Source organism: Bos taurus, chromosome 5 (assembly GCF_002263795.3).
Source record: "Bos taurus isolate L1 Dominette 01449 registration number 42190680 breed Hereford chromosome 5, ARS-UCD2.0, whole genome shotgun sequence".
Classification (NCBI taxonomy): domain Eukaryota; kingdom Metazoa; phylum Chordata; class Mammalia; order Artiodactyla; family Bovidae; genus Bos; species Bos taurus.
Window position 1 is genome coordinate 115,419,555 of NC_037332.1, and position 25,159 is coordinate 115,444,713.

The 25,159-nt window shown below is 59.9% G+C and overlaps 1 protein-coding gene and 1 long non-coding RNA gene across 4 annotated transcripts in view; one reads left to right on the forward strand and one right to left on the reverse strand.

Annotated features, from left to right (window-relative positions):
- PHF21B (PHD finger protein 21B) overlaps positions 1 to 25,159 on the reverse strand; it is an 88,452-nt gene that overhangs the window by 25,377 nt on the left and 37,916 nt on the right. The gene's annotated exons all lie outside the window — the stretch shown is intronic.
- Positions 15,292 to 17,543, forward strand: LOC112446782 (uncharacterized). 2 transcript variants are annotated; one of them, XR_009494711.1, is made up of 4 exons: positions 15,292 to 15,382; positions 15,675 to 15,837; positions 16,670 to 16,855; positions 17,158 to 17,543. It is a non-coding gene; the product is annotated as an uncharacterized lncRNA (long non-coding RNA). The 2 variants fall into 2 exon arrangements; XR_003034893.2 differs by having other exon boundaries at positions 15,688 to 15,837.

Here is a 25,159-nt window from a genome sequence, read left to right on the forward strand (position 1 = left end):
AGAGAGCATCCAAGCAAACGCGGTCACTATGAGGGAGCGTCTCAATCCACCGTGCCGTTTTTCCCTCTCCAGCACAGTGTAGCGAGCCCTGCCCAATGCCCGTGTCTGAAAGATTCTGCCCGCCTTTCGCAGAGGGATGCACATAGAAGGCGGTGCCCTCAGCTGCCCCTGGACCCGCTGTTTCATCCAGCATCACGTGTGGAGTCTGCTGTCAACCCCTGGGCCCCGGTCCAGAGCTGCACAGGTGAGCGGCAGGCACAAAGGGAGCACCATTTGATTAAATAAACTCCCAGGCGATTCTGCCAACCTGGGGACTGCAGGCCCAGAAGAAAGCAGCCTGTCCCTCCAGCAGGTTCTCCAGCAAAAAGCCCACACGGGCACTTGGCTCCATCTGTGGGTGGGGCCGTGCTGCCCCCTGGAAGCAGGGGTTCCTGCACGAAGACCCCAGGGCCTCAGGACCACAAGGGCAAATCCATGCCCAACACCCACAGAAGCCAGAGAGCAGGCACGAAAGCTAAGATCCCTGAACAAGCCATCCAGGCGAGCACTGCGTGCCATCTGTATGTTCTTCCAGCCCGTGCGTATCTGCACGGGAAGGCGTGAGGGTGGCCGTGCGTCCGATTCTGAGTGTGTTACTGCACCGGCTGTCTGAGTCTCTGGCGTCCCGTGTTTCTGTATGGACTCCTCTCTGGGTTCCTCTTTTGCTCCGTGTCCGTGTGTCTCACACGCGCCACCGTCCGTGGCTCTACGTCATCACCGCAGGTTGGTGCTCAGCCCTCTCCTGACCTGAGACACACCGGTGACTTCTGTCCACGCGCTGAGAAATCCACAACCAGGGAGGGGACCTGGGGGAGGGGACCACGACGGGGAGGAAGGGGCAGAGGCGGCTGGAGGGGCAGAGCCCTCGAGGTTGGGGTGAGTCAGAGGGTGAGGGAGACAGGGGGAGCTTTACTTTGACCTCACTCGCAAACACTCGGTGAGCAAGAAAGAAACACGACCCGCCACAGGGGAGACTGAAGACCTGCGGGATGATCACAGAATAAAGACCATCCACCCGCTGACTCCACGAACTAAAACATGGCCTGACTCCACGTTTACGCCACTGCCTGGGACTCGGGGTGCCTTCTGACTCTTCAGGGAGCACTCTGCAGGGTGTCCTGGGTGCCAGGGGAGCAGGAGAGGTAGGGAGGGAGGCTTTGACTCCCTAAGTCAAAGCCTGAAGTCCTAGCCTTTGGGGAGGAGTTTACCAAACGGGCTGCTGAGCAGGTTTCCAGGAACCGCGGTTTCCTCCAGGAGCACCAACGCCCCCTTCCTGCCCCGTCCATCCTCCCATCGCCAGGTATCTGCTCCCCTTCGCTCCAAGGCTCAGCCCAGAGCGCGCTCTTCCACATCCTTATAAACATTTAATTAACAAGCTGAAGAGCCATTTTATCTGGCAGGGGCTGACCTTTCTGCTCCGTGTCGGAATTTATCGATAGCAGAAACAATCATCTCAGGGTCTATTCCACCAGCCCCGGATAGTTTACAGCCGCACTCTGGTCAAGATAAATGAGCTCCTTATGATGACAGTTACAGCTTCAAGCATTTTAATAGGGAAAAAGGGGCCATAAAAGTCAAAGACAACTTCATGTGTTTTCCTGCATCAGTGGCGTCCCCGGGGCAGCCTGGGAAACCTCGGCCAAGCTCAGTCCCGGCCGAGGCACGTAGGAGGTGCCCAGCAGACAGGTGTGTCTGACGGTACCCGGGCGGGGACGGGCTGGGCTCGGGCTCTGGCACCAGGCGCATGTGGCCCCCAGCTCTCTGCGCCCCATCTTCTCGTCCATGACGGGGAGCGTTTCTGCGGCAGGGGGCTAACGGGAGTGGGCGCCCGAGGTCCACACAGAGCCTGGTTGCACTCTTGGCTCTGCGAGCGCCACGTAGAGGGAGTGGGTCAGACCTGGCCGGGTCGGCACCTGGAACCAGGACACCGAGCGTGGGAGGGAGGCGCAGCCTGGCACCCCAGCAGTGACGGCCCTGGGGTCAGCCTGTCCAGGAGCCAGTCCTGCAGAGGCCCCTCTCTGGTTGGGCCGACCTGCGGAAGTCCGCTCTGCTCTCCAGCATCAGTCTCTCCATCTCGCACACGGGGCACACGTGCTCATCTCCCCGCAATGACGAGAGGCAAGTACAGGAACGTGAGGAAGTATGAGGACGCAGAAAAGGAAACCAGAGCCTGGTGTCCCAGGTTTCCTGCTGTGTTTGCTTCAACAGCTCTTCCTCCACGTCAGGGGACAGACCCCGGAGTGTCTGGGGACAGTCTGCATCCGGGGCTCCCACTGAACCCCAGGCAGCCTGCATGGCCTGGGAACTGGGGTGCTGGGCAGGACGGGAAGCTCTCACCCAGACCCTGACCGGATGGATCAGGAGACTGGCAGTCCCAGCCGGCGGGACAGAAAGCAGCAGGACCGGAGGGCATACAGGGACCCTGGGACGCGCGCGGCTCAAGGCACTCAGTCCTCTTTCCTGGCGGCAGGGGGGCAGGAGCAGGGTGGGGTCACCGTGAGCCGTGCGGGGGAAAGAGTGCACAGGGTGGGGCTGAGGGAGAGAGGAGCGTGCACCCTGTAAGGCCCCACCCAGATGCCCTTTTACAGAACTTTCTCCACTCACAGGACTCAACTCAGGGCTGACCTTGCCCCTGAACTCAATCTCCAACCCTGAGCACTGTGGGGGCTCCTAAGCCCCTCTGTGCCTCAGTTTCCACAACTGCCAACCAAAGACAACCCCACACGCCCCCTCCCAGGACGGCTGTTGGCGTGTCATAGCGAGCAGGAAGGCACCAGGTAGACCAAGCTTAGTCCTGGGCCGAGCACGCCATGTGTGGCCCCTCCCGAGGCCTGCAGCGAGCGTCCACTCCCGAACTGGAAATGTTCACAGGTTTCCAATTCAATGCTGGCCGCACAGAGGGCTTCCCTGGAGTGTGAGTTCGGGAGACCAGTGGATGGTGGGTGGGTACATGGGAGGTTCCTACAGACCCCAGGGCTTCCACACGCCTTTCCCCAGCCTGAGCCCCCAAACCCAAACCACCAACCCTCAGACAGGTGCCCCAGGGTGACCCAACCCTGCCTCCAGTTGCACTCGGGACATCAGAAGCTATTTTTCAAAACTCCTCTTATTCCCACTCAGGACCGGCAGGGCCGGCCTCACAGAGGGGCCTTCTCACGTGATAGCACCGGGGAGGGGTTGCCATGGCAATGGCTCCTGGGGATGCTGCGTGGGGCAGACGGCTGTGTGAGCACACGTGTGGTCTCGCACTGCCTTCTGCCGGACACTCGACCCTCCTGTTTCCCAGAGGGCCCTGGGGTCCTGTCCACACCTGGAGGGGACGGAGCTCAGCGACCCCACAAGCTCCAGCAGCAGTGACCGTCCTTCCCCACGGTCACCAGAGAGACACGCCTGCCCTCTGACCCCCCACCTACATGTCAGGACCCAACCCCTGGGCACAAAGGGCCACAGGCCGCCGCTCAGAGGCTGCAGGACCAGGGTCCAGGGAGCTTTTCTGTCTTAAAAAGTCTGAACCCGGAGGAGAGACGCTTTCCAAGTCGGTGCTCAGGGGACTTGTAAAGGGAGCTCCGCTCTCCCTCGAGAGAACCGGACGATGTGAAGCGAGTGTCTGAACCTGGGCATCGCTCAATGTCCCCTCGGTTTACCCAAGGAAGCCACACGGGCACAGAGGCTGAAGGCGTTCTCCCCCAAGGGCATGCGACTCTCAGCTGAAAGCTCACGTCTCTTCTGGGTTTTACTGGCCCAGAACAGGTGGTACCATAAGGAGAGAAGGAACGTGCCTCTGCAGCAAGGCTGGGTCCTGCCCTGCCCCGAATGGGCCACGCCAGGGTGTAGGACACACAGGAAGCCACGCCGGCTCTTCGCCCACTGACCCCACTCAGACCCCGAGCGCCTGTAAACCGTCCTCCATCGGGAGGCTATGACCACTGGCCGAGCGGTGGATGACTCAGGCCTCAGCAATCACCCCACCAAGGAGATGCTCGAGGTGGGGATGGGAGGAGCCGAGGAAGGCTGTAAAAGGCCCGCTCCCGCGGGACGCTCCCAGGTCCCGGACATGAGTGTCCAGCTAGGCCAGGTCCCTCCTGAAGGACTCCTGCAGAGAGGGAGCAGCCTGCACTCCCGTCCCCCACCCCCAAGGGCTTCCCGGGGGACCTGGGACTCAGTGTCCCCATCACAGAAATGGGAGCATGGCCTTTGCCTCTCACTGGGCTTCTGAGGACTTGGGAGTGACAGCTGTCGGTGCTCCGAGTGGGTCCCAGGCTTCCGCAGTGGCTCAGGCGGTAAAGAACCTGCCTGGAATGTGGGAGACCCGGGTTCAATCTCAGGGTCAGGAAGATCTCCTGGAGAAGGAATGGCCACCCACTCCAGTGTATTCTTGCCCAGAGAATCCCATGGACCGAGGAGCCTGGCGGGCGGCAGCTCATGGGACTGCAAAGAGTCGGACACGACTGAGCGACTAACACTCACGTGGGTCCCAGGGCCCCTCCGTGCAGGGGCAGTACCAGCACGGGCGTGGTGATGAAGCCACAGAAACTGGCCCCCAGTCCTGGGGAGGGAACGGACTGATCAGGCGACCACAGCTCAGCACCCCTGGTCTCCAGAGTGCCCCACCCCAGGCCGCCGCCATGGCACACTCAGGACAGCTGGGTTTCTCTCCATCTGTATGAAGACCACGTTGGCATCCAAACAGATACACAGATGGAACTCTAGAAACACCAACAGAGGAGCCCTCCTAAAGACATGATGCCCACACGACACGTTTCTTGTTGAGAACAAGGTGGATGCGGCTCCTTAGGCGGCTCACCCACCACCACCCTGGGGCAGCCCATGGCGCATCTCTATCCACCGACGCCCCGGGACTGGACAGGGCACCACGGCCCCACTGCTGACCCAGAGCATTTGCCCTTTGCCGAGGAGTTAAGAGGAGGTCCTCTGTGTCCCCAGGGTCACCCCAGGATGTGGCTCCCAGTTCCTCTGGGAAAGCCCACACTCCAGGCCAGGGAAAGCAGCCACCGGGCTGGCCACCTTCAGTCATCCCCCCCACCTAAAATTCCAGAAGCTCAGCCCCAAATCGGCGCCCATGAGAGGTCTGCATGCTGAGCAGCTGGGGATACGGTCGTGTGCCCGGGAGTGGCTTGTCGCTGGGTCCAAGCAGCAGCGTTTTCGTCCAAGCTTGGCTCAGGCAGGCGCTGGGCCGAGGCTTCTGTCTCGTCACTCACCAGGAAAGAGAAGCAGAAGCTCACTTTGGCTATAGGGAGCCGTGCAGGTGTTGCCAGTTCCCTTCCCAGTTGCCAGAACATTCCGCTGGGCCTCCCCCACCCCCACACCGAGGGATGAGATGGGGGCTGGTGTTACTCGGCCAGCCTACAGCAGGACCTAGCTCTCGTCACGGCCTGAGCCCTTGGCTGCCTCGTGAGAAGCCAGACATCTTGTGGCATTGGGGGAGCGGATTTCTGGGGCCACCGTGTCCTGAGCCCCTAAATGTCCCCTTAGACCCGTCTGCTGGCTTCATCCTGGGGGCTGCCGCCCCTCCCTCGCATCGCCCTGCTCAGATGCCCACTCATACCCTTGTGATGTGAGCTGAGTCCTGAGCTGAGACTCAGCCAGAGGGGAGGGTTTGGGACTCAGAGTTCAGGACGTAGGAGGGGCCAGTGAGCACGGCTTGGGAGCTGCGTGCCCACAGCCTGACCGGCAGCTGCTAGAGGGTCTCCGGGCTGGGCAGGGAGAGCCTGACCTTATGGAGCTCAGACCCCAGCACTGCAGTGGCGGTCCCCAAGGAAGGAGGCTACGCTGTTTATAGCACACGTCCATCCGTCTGTCCGCCCCCTCCGTCTGACCTGGGTGGCTGGGCTCCAGCCAGTGCCGTGGACACAGAGCAGGAGTCACCTGGGAGCCGGGCTCCCGGCAAGAGGAGGAAGCGCCCTGTGTCCGGGCACAGTCCCTGTGACCTTGACGAGCCTTGTCTGGGAGGCTCGTGGGGGGCCCTGGGGTCAAGGCAGGGCAGCTGTGGCCCCAGACGCTCTCCGGACGCTCACCATCGGCTCTGCGGGGTCTTCGAGAACTGTGTGGAAGGGAGCATTCGCTTCCTCTGCCCCTCCTCCCGGCCAGGAAAGTGTGCGCTGAGCTGACCAGAGTGGGGGCCCCTGCTTTCTGCACCCCTTGAAGCTCCCACCTGAAAAGGGTGCAGCAGCCCCAGGCCCCCGAGAAGCATGAAGGGCGCCCCGGAGAAGGTGGCCAACTGCCCGCTCTGTGGCGGCCAAGCAGCTTCACAACTTGCAATTTTCCTCGCATCTTTATGGAACTGCTGTGACGTGGGGCAAAGATAACAGCGGAGCTCCAACATCCCAAAGTGCCAGTAAACATTAACGTAACCTAAGCACCACTTTTACGGTCGTGCAAAACCAGTTTGTTATTTGCAGATGAAATCCAACTGCCGCCTCCATCACCATCAGGAATGCCGGAGACGTCCTTCCCTGTGCTGAGGCGAGCTCTGCCAGCCCCGATTGGCGCCCCTGAGCCCACGGCCCGCCTCCCCTAACCCCGAGCTCGCCCACACAGGACCGTCAGGGGGCCTTTGGGGGTGCCTGTGAAAACCCAGAGAAAGGCACCCCCACCTCTGCTGTCTCCTCCCAGCCCACGTCCCATGTCTATGGCTGGGACCCAACACATACCCGGAGCTCCAGTTACCTGGTGGGGTGGTGGGGGGCGGGTGGGCAACCAACCTGCACTTGAATTCCACTCCCCTGCTGGCCTGGGTCACATCAAGCACCCTGTCCTCACCCCCGAAGCTGGGGCATCGAGAACCGCCTCCCGTTCCCAGGACCAGAGGGTCAGACACGGGGAGGCATCTGGCCCTGAGCCGCCGGTGTGACTCACGCCATGGGTCCCCGGGCTCACACACGTACATCAGGGACCAGGTGTGGTGACAGGGAGGGGGAGGGAAGGATTGCAGGGGGACGGGGCTGGCGGGAGGGCCGGGGGGGCTCCTGATGCAGTGAGGATCAGCAGGTCCCCGTCTGGGCGTGCCCAGGGCCACTGGGCTCACACGCACGGGCACCAGTCAGCGCCTTCGATGGGCAAGACTGGAAGAGCCGACAGTCGGTCTGCAGGGGATGGATGGATGGGAATGTTCAGGGGATGGGAAACCTCCCGGCCACCCGAGTGCGTGAACCACCGCACATGTGTCCCCATGCGAGCAGGGCCTTGGATCCCCACCTGGAGCTTGGCTGTTCCCTGAGACTGACTGGGAGCCTGGGAGGGCTCTTGGCTGCTGTAGCCAGCCAAGCGGAGCTGCTGTGTGCAGGCAGGACCCGAGGTGCCCACTGTGGGCCAGGCAGGGAGCCCTCTGGGAGTGGATTTTCACCTCTTGGGACACGCCAGCTGCCTCCTGGAGGGGCAGGGTGTCCAAATGGCCCGTGTGCCACAGAGGCCGGGGTGATGTCCCCTCCTGGGGCTGGCCAAAGTCGCAAGGCTGTTGCCCACAGGCACCCACACCCGCTGGCCCCCCTGCCCTGAGCATCCTGCTCCCTCCTGGGCTCCAAGGACTGGTCCCTAGGGCACTGCAGCTCCTGGAGGAGAGGAGGCTACACCCCAGGGTCTCTCAGGAGACCGCAACACTGGTCTTTAAAACAAGAACCCTCTTCCAAAACCTGCATCCTCACACCGCACAAGGGGAGTCATTTTCTGAAGCCCTGTTAGGAGACTCTGCAAACGCCCACCTCGAGGCAGAGCTGTTGACTGCGTGCTCCCGGGGAGATCAGCTGCTGGCCCAGATGCTCTGGCCAGGCTGGGTCCCGGTGACCCCAACCGCATGGGGCTGGCCGAGGCGGGCTGCCCGGGGCCACTTAACCAATGCAGAGGTCTTTACAGGCAAGGCCATCCTTAACCAGAGAGCCCCAGAGAACACATGCAGCTACTCCGCGCTGACATTTAAAACACCCTTTCAGCAGCCCCCAGCGTGGCAAAGTGGTTTAATTAACTTGAAAGGGTGTAATTTTATGCTATTTAGTAGGAAATACACACTCTAAATGGCATCGTGGACTTAAGTATCGGGGGCTGTGATCTTCAGAGTGCAGGAAAAGAACAGCCCCGAGTCCCTGGCAACCGCAGGTGTGGGGTGGGTGTGCGGGGGTGGGGGGTACGCTAGCCATGTCCCCGCGGATGGCAGCATCTGAAGCCACACGGGATCCAGGGTGTGGAGGGGTGTCCACAAGGCCAGTGAGAACGGCCACCTCCCATCATCTCAACAGGGAAACCAGTGCTGTGTCTGAGAACCAAACGTGGGGGAGGCTGGAGCCGGTCAAGGCCCCTGTTCCCGTACTCAGGCACTCTGGGTACCTGAGTCTTGAGAAGGAGGCACCCCCGTGCTGTCCAGCTCTGCCTGTGGACACGTCCAGAGCCACGGGGAGGAGGCGGTCCTGGATGGCCGCCCCTGACTGGAAGCTCCCCCCACCACCACCGTCCCCAGTGAAGGGGCTGCCTCTTCTAATGAGGCGCCTTAAGGAGGAGGCCAGCCCCTCGGCCCTGAGGACAGATGGGTGGGGTGGTGTCAGTGCAGAGGACCCAGGGGCTCTGGCTGCAGCCTCGCGGGCACCCTGGGAAGACCCTGCACCAGCTCTCCTTCCCCTGACCATCCCCTGGAACGATGGAGCAAATCCTGTAGGGAAGGATGTGGGCTCGTGTCCAGCACTGCAGGAGGCAGGCACAGGGGTAACTTCCTTCCCAGCACAGAGGGGCTGCCTCCCGGGCCTGGGTGAGAAGCAGGCAGCATGCTGGGCTCCTGCCTTCCCCAACACCTGGCCCCCACGGACCGCCCGGCCACCTCACCTCACGCTCCCCGGCTACCCCCGACTTGGGGCACAGTAGTGTCTGTCCCCCCAACAGGAGGCCCCAGAGCTGCTCCCCAGCCCCCCAGGTCCAGAGGCCACCACCAACCTCCATGCGCCTTCAACACCAACCTCAGTGACGGGAAGACACCATCCACAGGCGTGTCCTAACTGCCTACCGCCACCGACCCCGGCCTCTGGAAATAAACGGTCATTTAGGAAATCTAATTTCCACATGTGATCGGCGGGCGCCCATGCCCACTGACCCTGGCCTCATCAGCCTGCCACCTCCGACACCCTGGAATCTAATTTAAGGGGAGCGTGTCTGCACGGCACCCCAGGGAGCCCGCTGGCGGCCAGGACACGCTCCCTATGGGGAGAGGTCCCCTGCCATGAGCCTCTCATGGGCAGTGGTGGGGAGGGGCGGGCCCCGGGCCCCCAGAGGCGCCTGGCGCTCCAGAGAGGCCCCGCACCCTGGTAAGACTGAGAAACAGTCAACTTATTGTGAGCACGAGACCTGAGTGTATGGCTTGATGATTTCAACGTGTCTACACCCAAGTCACCAACACCCAGGCTGAGATACAGAACACTCTAGCAACCCCAGGGGCTCCCAAGAGCCCCTCAAAGAGGGTCTGGCTCAGACAGCAGGGTCCTGCTCTTGGCAATGGGCTCCTGGCTTGATTTCCTGACCTTGCAGCCAATAGGAAAACAGGATTAATCCCCCACTACCTTTCATGTCAAGGCTGTATATTGTCACCCTGCTTATTTAACTTATATGCAGAGTACATCATGAGAAACGCTGGGCTGGAAGAAGCACAAGCTGGAATCAAGATTGCCGGGAAAAGTATCAATAACCTCAGATATGCAGATGACACCACCCTTATGGCAGAAAGTGAAGAGGAACTAAAAAGCTTCTTGATGAAAGTGAAAGAGGAGAGTGAAAAAGTTGGCTTAAAGCTCAACATTCAGAAAACAAAGATCATGGCATCTGGGCCCATCATTTCATGGGAAATAGATGGGGAAACAGTGGAAACAGTGTCAGACTTTATTTTTCTGGGCTCCAAAATCACTGCAGATGGTGACTGCAGCCATGAAATTAAAAGACGCTTACTCCTTGGAAGGAAAGTTATGACCAACCTAGATAGCATATTCAAAAGCAGAGACATTACTTTGCCAACAAAGGTCCGTCTAGTCAAGGCTATGGTTTTTCCTGTGGTCATGTATGGATATGAGAGTTGGACTGTGAAGAAAGCTGAGCACCGAAGAATTGATGCTTTTGAACTGTGGTGTTGGAGAAGACTCTTGAGAGTCCCTTGGACTGCAAGGAGATCCAACCAGTCCATTCTGAAGGAGATCAGCCCTGGGATTTCTTTGGAAGGACTGATGCTAAAGCTGAAACTCCAGTACTTTGGCCACCTCATGTGAAGAGTTGACTCATTGGAAAAGACCGTGATGCTGGGAGGGACTGGGGGGAGGAGGAGAAGGGGGCGACAGAGGATGAGATGGCTGGATGGCATCACTGACTCGATGGACGTGAGTTTGAGTGAACTCTGGGAGTTGGTAATGGACAGAGAGGCCTGGCGTGCTGCAATTCATGGGGTCGCAAAGAGTCGGATATGACTGAGTGACTGAACTGAACCTTTCTGACCAGGTAGTCCTAGTGGTAAAGAGCCCACCTGCCAATGCAGAAGACATTAAGAGACCCAGGTTTGATCCCCGGGTGGGGAAGATTCCCTGGAGAAGGGCATGGCCACTCACTCCAGTATTCTTTCCTGGAGAATCCCAAGGACAGAGGAGCCTGGCAGGCTACAGTCCGTGGGGTCGCCAAGAGTCAGACACGACTAAAGCGACTTAGCAGGCATCTACCTTTTCTCCCGTGGGCAGTAACTGGGCTCAGCACCGTCTATCGAGAGCCACTCGGTGCCAGGCCCCATGTGGACAGAAGCAAGGAAGGCAAGGTGGCTGGCCCTGTCTTTGGGGTCAGCCTCCAAGCAAGTCCCAGGCCAGGATGGGAGGATGTGAGCTGGGATCCGACGCTGCTCAGACAGCAGAGACGCAGGTCCCACTAGCACAGAAGGGCCGGGGGTGGAGTGCTGACTGTCACCGACAGAGCACCACCGCGTCTAGGTGGCTTCCGTGCTTCTGGGAGCTGAGCTCAGGACCCCAGCGTGGACGAGGAAAGTGGCAGGAAGCAAAGTGGCCTGCCCCAGGGGAGTGGCTGGGGAGGTGCCAGCGGGAGGGGACCCCAGGGCGACCCTGTCCTGCGGGATAAGACGTGGCCACGGGAGGTGGAAGGACACACAGAGAGGCGCACCGGGTCCCCCGGGGCTCGGCATGGCTGCTATGGCCCAGCCCACGCTGTCTGGCACACAGGAGGCGCTTAGAGCCCATCCGGAGCAGGGCAGAGGGGACTGCGATGCCTGGCGGTGCCCTGGGACCTGGGAGCCGGTGGCCGTGGTGGGTCCCAGGAATCCGTCTTCTGCACACAGTCCTGTGCGGGGGAACCACACTCAGCTCTGGAAGGGAGGGGCCCAGCACCAGGCGGCCCCCACTCCTGCCCGCGTGCCAGAGAAACAACCCCAGACTCTGGACCAGAGCCTTCATCTCCAGACTCAGTCTCCCCATTTCTAGGACGGGGCCACCAGCACCCGGGGTGGGGGGAGACGGTCAGGCAGGTCCCCAGAAGGTATCTTCTGAACTTGACGCTAAGTTGACCCAGGCCCAGGGCAGGGAGCGTGGAGGAGGCCACAAGAGGCTTGGCCGCAGGGCGCCCTGAGTGGCAGGCACTGTGCTGACCCGCTCATTTAGTAGGAGAGACACTCAGCGATGCTCAGTCTTCCCCACGAGGTTGCTGGGTGCCAGACCCACCTTATGCTGGGGGTGGGTGGGTCTGAAAGCTCGGCTCTGGGAAGCGTCCTGGCCTGGCTGTGATTCGCGCAGAGCACAGACGAGAGGACACAGGCGAGGCCTGCCACAGTGGAGCCACGCGGATGGGCGCTGGCTGGCTCTCAGCAGAACCAGCCTCCACGTCCTCAGGATGACCGTCTGCCCAGGGTAGGTTTGTCCCGTGGCCACAGGTACAGGGTGGGAGGAGACGCCTCTCAGGGAGCTTCACCGGGGCCAGAGGCCCTGTTGCCAAGCTCCCTCGAGGTGCTGCCTAACAGAGCCCGGCCCAGAGGGCATCCGGGAGCGCTAACAACCCTGCAGCCCTGCAGGCAGCACGAGGGGCCAAGGCCACCTCTGCGCAGACACACGCCCAGACACAAGGTGCTTTCCTGAATGGCTCCTTCCCCCACCTCCAGGTGGACGGCTGAGCAGACGTTTCAGGACCTTCCCTCTGTCGTGCACACCCTAATTCACCGTGGCCAGGCTCCACAATGCCCCCAGGGGTGGTGGTCTGCTCCATCCCAGTGTAAGTTAGTTACCTGTGTGTATAAACTGTCAAAACTCATCAAACAGTACAATGAAGACCAGCGAATGTCAATGCATGTAAATTGTATCTCAAAGCAAAAAGTTATCTATTAAAAAAATGGCAAGAGCTGCAGCGCCAGCCCTTATGGGAAGGAAGGGAAAGGGGGGCCTCTTCTTGCTGCAGTGCCAGCCCTTATGGGAAGGAAGGGAAAGGGGGGCCTCTGGAGGGGCGTCTGCAGGAGCCCAGACCCACCCCCCAGAGGGTAGAACCTGGGTCAACACCCATCCCCCTGCCACCTTTCGGCAGCTTCACAGTCAGCGTGCTGCTTTGGGACAGGAATCCGCAGTCCAATCTATGTCAGTTAAGGCCTGAAGAGCGTGTCCCAACTCCACAGGGCTGGGGGTTGAAGGGAAGGACTGAGATCGGGAAAGAAATCTCTATGATCTCTGGGTAGCACTGAGCAAAGTTCGGAGTGGTCAAGGTCATTTATGAAAGTAAAGCGTACACAGGCCTCACCATTGTGACGGGGTTTGTTACTGTCCTGTTACAGACTTCTGTCCTCACATCTCTGAAAAGCGCCTGGAACTGCAGGGAAGGCATGGCCTGCTGAGGGCCACGAGGGACAGAGGACGTTCACAAACCTCAGTCAGGCTCCTGGACCCAGCGCCACGGAGCCCGCAGCAAACACACAGAGCTGCACCCGTCAACGGTGGTAAGAGATGGGCGGGCAGCCTGGAGATTCGAGAGGGGCCAGAAGCTGCACTAGTGGAGGCAGGGAGGCCAGGCAGCAAGTGCAGGGGGCTCCAGGGAGCCCTGGATGTGAGTGACAAGGCATGAAGACGGGACGAGGGGGGCGGTATAATCAGGACGTGACACGAGTCATAAGCCCAGAGTTCACTGGTGGGGAAAGCTACGTTAGCGGTGGGCTTCCCTGCTGATCCAGCGGCTAAGAGTCCGCCTGCCAGCGCAGGGGACATGTGTTCCATCCCTGGCCCGGGAAGATCTCACACGCCGCAGAGCAACTAAGCCCACGCAAAAACTTCTGAGTCCGCGTGCCTGGAGCCTCTGCTCTGCAACAAAAGAAGCCGCTGCAGTGAGAAGCCCGGGCACCACAGCTGAGCGAAGCCCCCAGTCGCCTCCGACTCTTAGCAAGCCCGTGGACTGTAGCCCACCAGGCCCCTCTGTCCATGGGGATTCTCTAGGCAAGAATACTGGAGTGGGTTGCCATGCCTTCCTCCAGGGGATCTTCTCAACCCAGGGATCGAACCCAGGTCTCCCTCATTGCAGGCAGATTCTTGATTCTTTACCGTCTGAGGCACCAGGGATGCCCCTGAATCCCCACTGCAGTTCTAACTACCAGCATTACCACTGCTGATATGCACCTGCTGCGAGTAACTTCCCAAGCCGTGTGGTCCAGACTGCATCCCTGGGTTAGTGAGCCATGACAATGAGGCCTCGCTGAACAGCAGGGCCCACAGGATAGAGAGATATTTTAATTTCAGATTTGGGGTCTCAAGTTATAAGGAATGACCAGAGAAGGAACAGGACAACCCCTGGGGGCTGGAGCAGGAGGCTGAGATGCTGCTCTGGTCAGTCAGGCTGCCGAGGACGGCACAGACCAGGCTAGGATGTAGGCAGGGCCCTCAGGGTGGGGCGGGAGGTTTCTGTTCAAGCCACACAGGCATGCGGGCCTCTCACCCTACTCCTGCCCCGGGTTTGCCAGAGAGGCACGGCTCACAGGGAGCCCATCTCATTGGCCCTCACTCGGCAGGGAGAAGGAGGGCAGATTTCAGCCATGAGCCCCCACCCTCAGTCAGAAGCCCCTCTGAGTGTGCCCACACCTGTCCCCAGTAAGATGGTGGGTGCCCTGGAGTCCCCTGGAGTGCTGAGAATAAAAGCAAGGTACAAGCAGCACTTCAGGAAGGAAAACGTTGGAAGGGAGACCAGGGTGGGGTAGACAGACCCCCACGTGAGGCCTCTGAGCACCTGGACACCTGCTGAGGAGGACTTGGCTGGGCAGGGGCAGCCACAGACACATGAGGCTCCCTGCCCTCAGGGGTCATGGGCCTCCACCCACTCACACCAGCCAGGCCGAGGGTGGGGTGGGACAAACCAGAGGCCGCATCCTCCAGGGAGGATGACTCGTGGGTCACCCGAGGGCCACAGGCACAGAGGGGTGGCGGGGTGGGGGAGGGTGGAAGATGTCCACCTGAGCTGTGAAGTGGGGGCTGGCCGGCTTACTGCCATTCATGGAGTTCAATTTCCAGCATTAGGATGTCTTCCCTGGTGGCTCAGAGGGTAGAGAACCTGTCTGCACTGCAGGAGAAGCAGGTTCAATCCTTGGACCAGGAAGACCTCCCTGGAGAAGGGAATAGCAACCCACTCCAGTATTCTTGCCTGGGAAATGCCATGGACAGAGGAGTTTGGCGGGCTACAATCCCTGGGGTCGCAAAGAGTTGGACACGACCGAGCCATTAACACTTTTCACTTTCACAAGTCAACTTCTAAACATTCCAGCTCATTCCAGTTTTTAAAAGCTCAGCAAATATGTGTTGGATGAGTAGAGGGATTAGAGAATGATGACTCCAGCATTATCGAGCCCCTGCTACATGCCACGCAGGCCTGACTTTAATTGACTCCTTCAGCACCCTGGACAGAGCTCACAGCTACTACTCCCTTTCAGGCAGGACTAAAGGGCTGAGTGACCTGCCCAAGGTCAGTCAGCTTTGAGCCTGTGACCCACGCGAGGGCAATCCCTGAGACCTCGGTGGGGAGCAGGGGAGCGTGTGGATCACCAGGTTCTGGCTGTGGGGTTGCCTCCTGACCCCTCCCCGTGTCCCCAGCCCCAGGCCCTCCCACGAGCTGCACAGCACTGGGCTCACAGTGAGTAAGGGCCGGGAGGGGCAGTGACCTCGCCCGTGTGGGCCAGGCCAGCCTGCCCCTTTGTGACTCAGGCCCTGCTCCTGCGGGCTCACCCTCTCTCTCCTGCAGCTCTGCTTTTCATAACTGCTCAGAACAATGGCAGACCCAGGCAGTGGGGCCAGAAGGTCCTGAGAATTACAGATCCCATGGAAGCTGAGAATGGCCTGGTTTTTTTGACCTTGTGGTAGGTGAGAGTGTAAAATGGTGAAACGCAGCCAAGTCTACCATCCAGGCTGATGGTTGGTGGGAGTGCGCCTTCTAACCTGGACTCTCAGAACCCTTCTCCCAATCAAAGACCTGCACTGCCCCCCTAACGAGCGTCAGACCCAGGGGTTGAAGGCGGGTCTTTGGTCCAGTCGGTGGAGACAGGCCAAGTTCAGGGCACTGGGGGGCCGTATCAGGGGCGGGAAGGAGGCCCCACCCAGCCTTTGGAGGTGCACTCACTGCTTTATCCATTCCTTCCTCCTGCCACTCAGCATTTTGTTCCAGGCATGAATCTGTGAGGTCCGTCTTGGGGAGCTCACAGTTCAGTGGGGACAGACCATCGGCCCTGTTCGTGGAGAAAGGCTGATGCAGAGGGGGCAGGTCACCTTCTAGGGGAGGTGACCCTGAGCCTGACCACAGAAGAAGAGAGCACAGGTGAGCAAAGGCTTGGCCAGGAGTAGGGGCCTTGGGGATGGGGCCTGATGGAGCCAGAAGGGCCACACGTGCGCTGGCACCGCCTGAGGCTTCACGCCCCTTTCCCAGCTGGACTCCAGAGAGAGGCCAGCACTCACCTGAAACCTGGCCACAGGACCTGATCACACAGAGCCAGCACCAGCCAGGAGGGGCAGCAGGCCGCCCCCACGGGTGCCTTCGGCCCAGCACCACGGAACACAGAACTGGGGGCAGAACAGCCACAGGGACAGTGGGCCCAACGGTGTCCACGGGGACACTCGGGCCTGCGATGGCACGGCTGTCTCACGCCGACAGCCCCGTGAAAAGGCACAGACTCCTCCCCACGTGACACCCAGGAAACCGGGCTGGGGAACTTGTCCAGGCTGGGAGGGGAAGGGGGCGGGTTCCGAGCCGGCGCCTGGCCACAGGGCCTGAGCTCCAAGTACTATGAGGAGTGTGGGGCCCAGAGAACACGCAGCTCACATCTCCGCGGGCCGCCCGCAGCTCAGCCTGGCCCGGCCTTTGAGCTGAGACCTGGGCAGCAGCAGGTAAGCTGCGAGGAGGGCGGAACTGCCCAAGCTTCCGGGGAGGTTCAAGTACATCTCTGGAGAACACCCAGGGAGGAGGTAGGCGTGCAGGGACCCAGTTCTGTCTAGCAAAGCCCTGGACGTGGCTGACCTCAGGGGCCCTGTTTATATGATGGGTGTGGGGCTGGGGCGGCCGATGCCTGAGGTCCAGTGTGAAGGCTCAACACAGCGGGGATGTGCCGGGCTCCCCGTCCGCCCTCTGAACCCCAGCATTTCACCTTCGGTAGGTAACAGGCTGAGACCCTTCGAGCCCGTTTTCCCATCTGTGAACTGGGCATGAGTGACACCAGCACCCGCTGAGGAGTCACATGGAGACGGGCTTTGTGAGGACGCTCTGCAGCCTGTGAAGGGCTGTGTACCCAGGAAGCTTCCACCCACCGCATGCATCACTGGACTGCAAAAACCCAGCGAAGGTGCTCAGAAACCACATCTCTGTGAGGGAAGCTCAGGGAGGAGATGGGCTTCGTTTCCACGTGCATCTCACTTCCAGGCCTTGGTGGCGTCAGGGACACTCATACCGTGGCAGGGAGCGGGGAGAGGGCTGTGACTCCAGCCCGTGTGTTTGCCTCTAAAATCCACTTGAAGCTGTTCTTCCTCCTCCCCAGCCACTTAAAAGGCTCTCTGGATTCTGGGAATGGCTGTGACTTAGTGACGGCCACCAGGAGGCCTTGACATGCGCCTGGCCATCAATAACATGTCTGTGTTCTTGCCTCAGCTTGGGGACAACCTGGGGACCCGCAACAGGCACCAGCAGAGCTGGAAGGCGTACTGACTGCCACCCAGGAAGCCCAGCCAAACCCGGCCCCTGCCTGCTCCACATCCAGCCTGCTAACCAGCACGCCAACCCAGCACCAGGTTCGGCTGGCACACCTGGCTCCCCATCGGGGACGTGGGTGTAGGGACATGGCCTGCCAGGGGATGTCCACGTCGGGAGAGCGTCCTCGGGGCAGGGGAAGATGATGCGGGCAGGGATACTGAGAGCAGTGACTCAGGGATGACGCCTTCTGAAGCCAGAAATAAAGCTGTGGACCCCGAAAGAAGCGTGTGGGGAAGAGTGCATCAGGCTTGGGGGCAGGCAGAGCGGGACCCTGGCTCACTCACTTTCGCCCTCCCTGAACCTCAGTTTTCCTCTGCCATAAGCTGAAGCAAGATGCTCATCTCATAGGATGACAGATTTCTGCATCAAGGGCTGTCTGTGTGTCTAGAAGCTGCTTACGATGGCCTGCTCCCTCCTCCTGCCTTAATTCCTGTAAATTCCTGGTGACAACCCTTGAATAGACATAACAAGCGCACACGCCCTCAGTGGGTGGAAAGGGCTGTGGGAGGAGGGCTTTTATCAAGCTCTAGTTCACAAGCAAATTCTTTCATATTTCTCCCGCATGTTAGGAGGCCCATGGGCTCCATGCTTCCCTGAGAAGAATGGGCAACCTGATTTTCGCAGGAGCCAGTAGCTAGAGGGTGAGAGAGAGACAGGGGTCTGACCTGGCTTCTTACTCCACCACCCCATGAAACAGAGCGACTTCATTCCAGCCAGACAACGTGGTATCCGGTGCATCCCACGCTGACACGTGCCTAAATCACACAGAAACTCACCTAAATCACGCAGACACACGCCTAAATCCGCACTCTTTCCACTCCCAAGAGGGAACGCAGAGCTCACGAAGCTTCTGCTTTCTACAAACTCCCTGCTCCATGAGTGAACATTGGCTGGGTCCCAGGACAGAGGCCGGCAGCCTGGGTTTGTCCCCTGCCTGTGACCCAGGCCCCCAATCTTTGCTGTACTCAGGTTCTTTGTTCAGCTCAGGCCAAACCCCTGGGAGGGCGGGAGCGGGGGCACAGCCAGTGATGGGGGTTCCGGGCATCCTCCTGTCTCCTGCCACCCGACAAGCCTCCCCCCAAATACTGATGGCAGGATGGGGGCGGGTAATCAGTTCTCGCTTACCGGACCTTGGCAGGCAGCTGTGGGCAGGCACGGGAGGACACGCCTGAACCCAGGGCCTCTACCGAGGCTGACGGTCCAGGTGGGACCAGGACTCTCCGGGTCCCAGCAGCAAGCTTGGTGGGGGGAATGCTGTAGCCCCGTCTGGAGTCACAAACGCCTTCTGCCCCTTCACTCCATCCTCCCCCTCGGCCTACATCACCCATTTATTCAATCCACGAGGTGGTGGGCTTGGTCTTGGGGACCCTGCACCTCTCAGGGCCCCCTTGGTCAGTCCTTGGGAAAGCTGATGAGCCTACTAACCTGGACCCTGCCCCCCTCCCCATTCTGGAGATCCTGGAGTTTCTTCTATAGCAGCTCAGGGAGGCTCGGGGGTGGGTGGGGTGGGTGGCAGGAGCCCACCTTCCAGGTCTGGCTCTGAGCTCTGGAAGCAGAGGAGACAGGCCCCACCTTGCCCTCCATAGGGACCGTGAGGACCCCCACTAGGGAGAGACGCTGCTCCCCCACCTTGAGGGAGGCACTTGCTGGTCTGGGTGTGGTTTCCCGGTTTGTTTTAAGCAGAAGCTCAACCAGTTTGACATTTGACGTTTCCAGTTTGACGCTGGAAACTATAAAGTGCAGCGGCTCCACCTTGGAAGCTCCACTGGCCCATCCCGTCACCCCCAAGTTCTGCAGACCGGATCGGTCACAGGCGCCACTGGGCTCTTGTGCCGCGATCACGTCTCGCTTTCCCATGTTCCCTTTCACTCCTCCTGCTCCAATTTATTAGTTAGCCTCTGCTCACAACACAATCCCGGCCCCGGAGCGGATCTTCTAACCCAGCCATGGTCTCTCAGTGTGTTCTCTTCCGGTGTGTCCTGGCGGGGGAGTGGAGTGGGCGGCTTCCTGCTATGATGGAGCCTCCCCGGGGGAGCCCCACCCTTCTCCTGAGACCCGCAGCTCCCAGGTGTGAGGTTTGGTCCCGGGGGTTACACCGCCCCTGAGCTCTGACTTTATCGTATCTGGTTTGGAGCCAAGGCTCTAACGGTGCCCCTCCCCCATCAGCTGGGGTTCCCCACCAGAGCCACCCCCCGCCTCCTCCCGGGGACTGGCCCTCCTCCCAGGAGTCAGGCTGGGTGCTCCAGCTTCAGTCCATCTTCTGAAGGAGCCTCCCCCAGCTCAAGACCCCACTCTAGTGGGCGTGAGCCGCAGCTTGCTCAGCCCCTGGAGGGGCCACGCTTTTGCAGGGGGGTGTGCAAGTTGTTGCTACACAACCAACAGGGCTAAAGCAGTGTGTCAAGGTCTTCTCTGAATGCACCGAACAGCTAGTTTCTTTCTCTTTTCAAATCCCCTTGGAAGACACTCTCACGAGCAGGCAGTACTCGTTCAGCACTTTCTGGCCCCTGGAGGAATCCGCAGCCACGATCGGCTCCCCTCCCCTGGGCCTGAACACCTTCATCTTGAGACCCCCACTGACTTCCTGAGCCCCTCCTCCTGTGTTCGAGCAACTCATCTTTCCCTCTGAGCCCCCCACACGCTGGATTCTTGCTGAATTCTTTCCTCCCATCCTGGGAAGATGCCAGTTATACAGTGTCAGGGAACGAAGCTGCCCTCTCCCCAGCAGTCTCTGGGGCCTAGGGTCTCTGGCACCAACCCAGCCAACCTGAGCCACTTGGGCTGTATCTCTGTGCTGGGTACCAGCTTTCATCTGGTCACACCTGAGCCCCTGCGGGCAACCACCTGGCCTCTCTGGGGCCATTCAGGTCTCCACATGACCTGAGCAGCAAAACCACGACCCACAAAACCATCCCTGCACCAACAGCAACATCTTTCCATCGACTATCCCTGGTCAGGTTCAAACCCTCCCGCAGTTCACCTGTGGACCACACCCAGGACAGCGAGGGACCCTCAGTCTGATCTGTTCTTTCTGTCTTTAACAAGAGGGTCCGGCTCCCCAGAAAGCCAGGGGGCTTCCACGGCTCAGTGGCCAAACTGAGCCTGTTGCCTATTTTGGTACAGCCTGCCAGGAGCGGAGATCAAATAGAGGATAACATTTTGTGTCGTGTGGAAATCACGTGACTGTCACAGGTCGGTGTCCAGGAGCGAAGTCGTGCTGGAGCACAGCCACGTCCGTTCCCTCTGCACCGTCCACAGCTGCCCGACGGCAGCAGCGCTGGGAGGCTATAGCAGACACCCTACGAGCCACAAAGCCCGGAAGACGTACCGTCTGGCTCTTTGCAGGAAGCCCGTCGAGCCCCAGCTAAGCGACGACGAAGGCCGTGTCCGGACCCAAGCGTGTATACACACGTGTGGGCAGTGTGTTTCTTCCTAGGCCTGCCGGTGTCCCCAGAGGACACTTGGAGGTCACACGGGGCTAAAGCTCATGTCCTAGAGCTCGCTGTCCACCCCATGAAGGAGGAAAGGCCTTGACTGGACAAAGGGCCCCAGAAAGGGCACCCAGCGGGACAGCTCCCCCACAGCGCAAGTGCAATTACACAAAGCCCGAATGACTCAGAACCCAGGGCGCCGGGTGTCAAGGAGGGGCGTGAGGGGCGCATTTCGAAGGCATACACCAACACGGCTGATGAAGCTGGAAGCAGAGGTGGCTCCAGAGCAGAGGAGGGTGGGGTCTTTTCACACGACGAGGGCGGCCGGGACCAAGCGGTGAGGGGTCTCAGGGCCCAGGCTAAGCACCCCATGGGCCCAGGTCTGAATCCCAGCTCTGTCCTTCGATACCTGTGAGGCTCGGAGGGGGCACATACCCTCTGGACCTCATCTCCCCCAGCGTCTACTCTGAGGGCTCCGGTCAGGAAAAGAGAAAGTTCGTGAAGCAGCCAGGACCGACTCCAACGCGGGGCGTGTGCTCAGGACGTTGTGAGCTGGGTAATCATTGCTACCATTTGACACGTAACGTTACCTCGGCTTCACGAGTACAACAGAAGGACTTGATGTTTGTCTGTATTGTGGAGGGGTCACCAAAATGCCCAGTGAACATCTGTCACTGCACAGCCACAGTTTCTTTTCTTGTATCTTAAAAGTCATTCCCGTCTTTCTTACTCGGCTCCTCTCCAGGCCGGCTGGCAAAGCCTGGTCCTCCTCCTCCCGGGAGACAGCACCTCACTGTTTCCCCCGAGAGGAGCCTGGATCTCCGGCCCTCGGGGCCGGCCTGCTGGGACGTTGCTTTGGGACATACACGGAGCCTCTGCCCCCGTTTCCACTTTTAAGATTCACTCAGTTGGCATCTTTCATATACACCACACAGTATCAACATCTTTTCAAACAGACGCAGAGGTGATGTGACCTGCCCGAGGCCGCCCAGCAAGATACAGCCGACCTGAACAGACCTGGGCCTTCTGACACCAGATCCATTCACGCGCGTGCCCTGGGGAGGGGGCCTTCCACCCCCACCGGACGGGTGGTGGCAGAGCCGGCCTCCTGGAGGGTGGGCACCAGATCAGGCACTTCAGTGGGGCTTTGAAGGGGCCGATCTTGACAGTAGGTGCGGGGGCTACCCTCCAGGGATGGCAGAGGAAGCCCAGGGCAAGGAGGTGTGAGCAGCACGGGGGACAGCAGGGTCACGGGGGTGGTGGGCAAGCAGCCAGGGTGGAGCTTCCAGCCCGGCAGCCACAGTCACACTAAGATCAGAGCAGCCCCTGAACAGACCGGCGATCCAGCTGGGGGTCAGGCCTGCGTGGGCACAGGGTGGTGACACGGTCCCTGCTCAGGAGCAGGGGTGGCTCTGGGCTTGGACGGCCTGGCACAGAGTCCTGCTCACTCCTCCTCGGCTGTGTGACCTCGGGAAGGTCCAAAACCTCTCCGGGCTTCAGATCTGGGTAATCACGACCTGTGACCCCCGGGCAGTTGTGACCACGAAGCGCGATGAGACGGGAAACAGGGGCAGAGGCTCCGTGTATGTCCCAAAGCAACGTCCCAACAGGCTGGCCCCAAGGGCCGGAGATCCAGGCTGCTCCCGGGGGAACACTGAGGTGCGGTCTCCTGGGAGGAGGAGGACCAGGCTTCGCCAGCCGGCCTGGACAGGAGCCGAGCAGGAATGACAGAGAGCGGCCCCAACCAGCCCGGGCACCAGATTGATGGGGTGGAGGCCTGACCCGGGGCCGCAGAGTCGGGATGCATCAACATCGCGAGGGCATCTTTTCCTCATCACTCAACTCCTAACGGGATGACAGCTGGGATTCAATACAAAGTCATCTCCAGCCCCATTACGGCCCCAGCAAGATGGCTCCAAATTAAATCTAACAGTCAATGAAATCGTCAATATTTAATTTACTCATTGCAGGTGGCAATTCAGCCCTCGCGACGCTATTGTTTAATGGCAGAAATATTGGGATTTATCACGCATTACGGGACTCAGAATTGCCAGGCTCTCTCAGTGAGGCCGCCGCCGCCGCCGCCCAGGGGGTGGAGCCCTGGAGGACCCTCCACGCAGGGCCACTGCCGGACCCTCCCAGGGCAGGGCTTCCCATTTCTGAATCCACTGGGCCCTTTTTTGGGAAACCGGACACTTGGCAAGAATTAAGGGGTGGGTGGTCCCTCCTGATCATCTCAGCCCCCGCCCCCATCCCCTGGCCTGCTCTCCCCAGAGCTGGGAGCGGCGGGAGGAAGTGCTTTCCTGCGGGCAGCACCGCAGGTGCTTGGAGCACGGCTTCATCACCCCGCACTCTGCTTCCCCAGGTGGGAGCCGTGCCCGGAGGCGCTGCCCCAGCCGCCCGGCGCCCTCCCGTACATCCTTCCTGCCCCCTCCCTCCCTGGGCTTCCTCCCGTCCTGCCCACCACCCAGGCTGCTTCCCTGGACCTACAGTGACATCCAGGCCCACCTCTGCTGTTCTGCAGAGGGACCACACCCCAGGACCCCGGGCTGCGAGCACAACCAGGTCCGCATCAGCGCTTTCATGGGTCAAGCACAGGACTGAGCTCTTTACAAGGGTTAAAGTGAAACGGAAGTTGCTCAGTTGCATCCGACTCTGAGCAACCTCATGGACTGTAGCCCACCAGGCTCCTCCATCCATGGGATTTTCCAGGCAAGAGTACAGGAGTGGGTTGCCATTTCTTTCTCCGGAAGATCTTCCTGACCGAGGGGTCGAACCCAGGTCTCCCACACTGCAGCAGACGCTTTACTGTCTGAGCCGTCAGGAAAGTAACTCTCTTTAAAAAGCTTTTCCCCCCTGACTGCGTGTGTGCATGCTCAGTCGCTTCAGTCGTGTCTGACTCTCATGTGACCCCATGGACTGTAGCCTGCCAGGCTCTTCTGTCCATGGGATTATCCCGGCAAGAATACTGGAGTGGGTTGTCATTTCCTCCTCCAGGGGATCTTCCTGACCCAGTGATCAAACCCGAGTCCCCTGTGGCTCCTGCACTGGCAGGTGGATTCTTTACCACTGAGCCACCTGGGAAGCCCTTCCCCTGATCACTTGCACGAAAAACCTTATGAACCACAAGCAGGTTCACGCAGGGAGTGATGGGAGTCTGGGGAAGGGCTGGTGTGCAAGGCCCTATGCACTTTGCTCCTGCTCTTCCACGCCGCCTCCAGGGGGAGTGTCTAAGTTAACTTCTGCTGTGGTCTGGTTGCTAAGTGGTGTCCGACTCTTTGCCACCCCATCGGCTGTGGCCTGTCAAGCTCCTCTGCCCATGGGATTTTCCAGACAAGAGTACTGGAGTGGGTTGCCATTTTTCCTTCTCATCTCCTGCACTGGCAAGAGGATTCTCTAGCACTGAGCCGCCTGGAAGTCCCCCAAATAAGCCTGTATTTGCATTTAAATAGCGCGTGTCCATGATCAAGTCAACTCTCCCTCTCTCACAGCTGCTTTCCTGCCTGGAGTTTTCACTGAGTTGGTTTTCTCCGATCCTCTTGCTACTTTTTCCTAAATTCCCTGACCGAATTAGAAAACCCTTCTCTGTACGACCAGGTGCCAGTTCCTTTTTTTTTTTCTTCTGGAAGCTTCCATCTCCTGCTCCAACCAAAATGGGCTTCTTTCTCCCAAGGTTACGGGGTCCCCCTCTCTTGCACTTAGATGTCCTGAAGATGAGGAAACTGAATTCTCTGGCTGCAAGTTGCTCACTCCAGGCCTCACCTCATCACAGAATCGAGGTTTTGCTCAAAGCCAAGCCCCCCGCCCCCGCAATCGGGGACCCTCTGCCAGCCCCTGCTTCATCTGAGGACGAGAAGGGAAGGGTCATGTCAGCCGGGACCCAGGGAGTGAGGCAGCTGCTGATGAGCAGAGGGTGCAGGTCACCAGGGAACACAGCCACGAGGGCGCCCTGGATACAGCGACTCGCTGTTCCAGCACCGACGGATTTGTTTGCCTCCAGCAGGAAGGTAACTGCTACGAAAGCGCCTGCAGAGAGCTGGTCTGGTGGCCCCGAGGTGGCTTGATGGGGGTTTCTCTAAGCCTTTCCTGGCAATCATAGTCATCACCACCACGGCCGCCGTCGTCCCGGGTCAAAAGGGCAGCTCAAGGCAAGAGTGATACCCAGGCGCTTCCTAAGCAGCCAGGCAGAGTTCAGTCGCTACCTGCTCGCGAAGCACAGACTTCACTTTAATTTCAGTGCCCAAGGCCTTTCCCTGACATCAGGACCATCGCAGGGGGCGGGGGGGCGGGCACAGAGGGGGGTTTCTGACTGATGTCCCTCCAGGCCCGGGCCCCAGAAACATGTACGGGGCAAACACCCCCAAAGTTCAAAGAGGCCCCCCAAGCCCTCTGCTCGGGCCTTCTCTCTCCACGTGGAGTAGGAGACAGGACCAGCCCCACAGGCATTTTTAGAGATTAGTTTTGTGATCGTA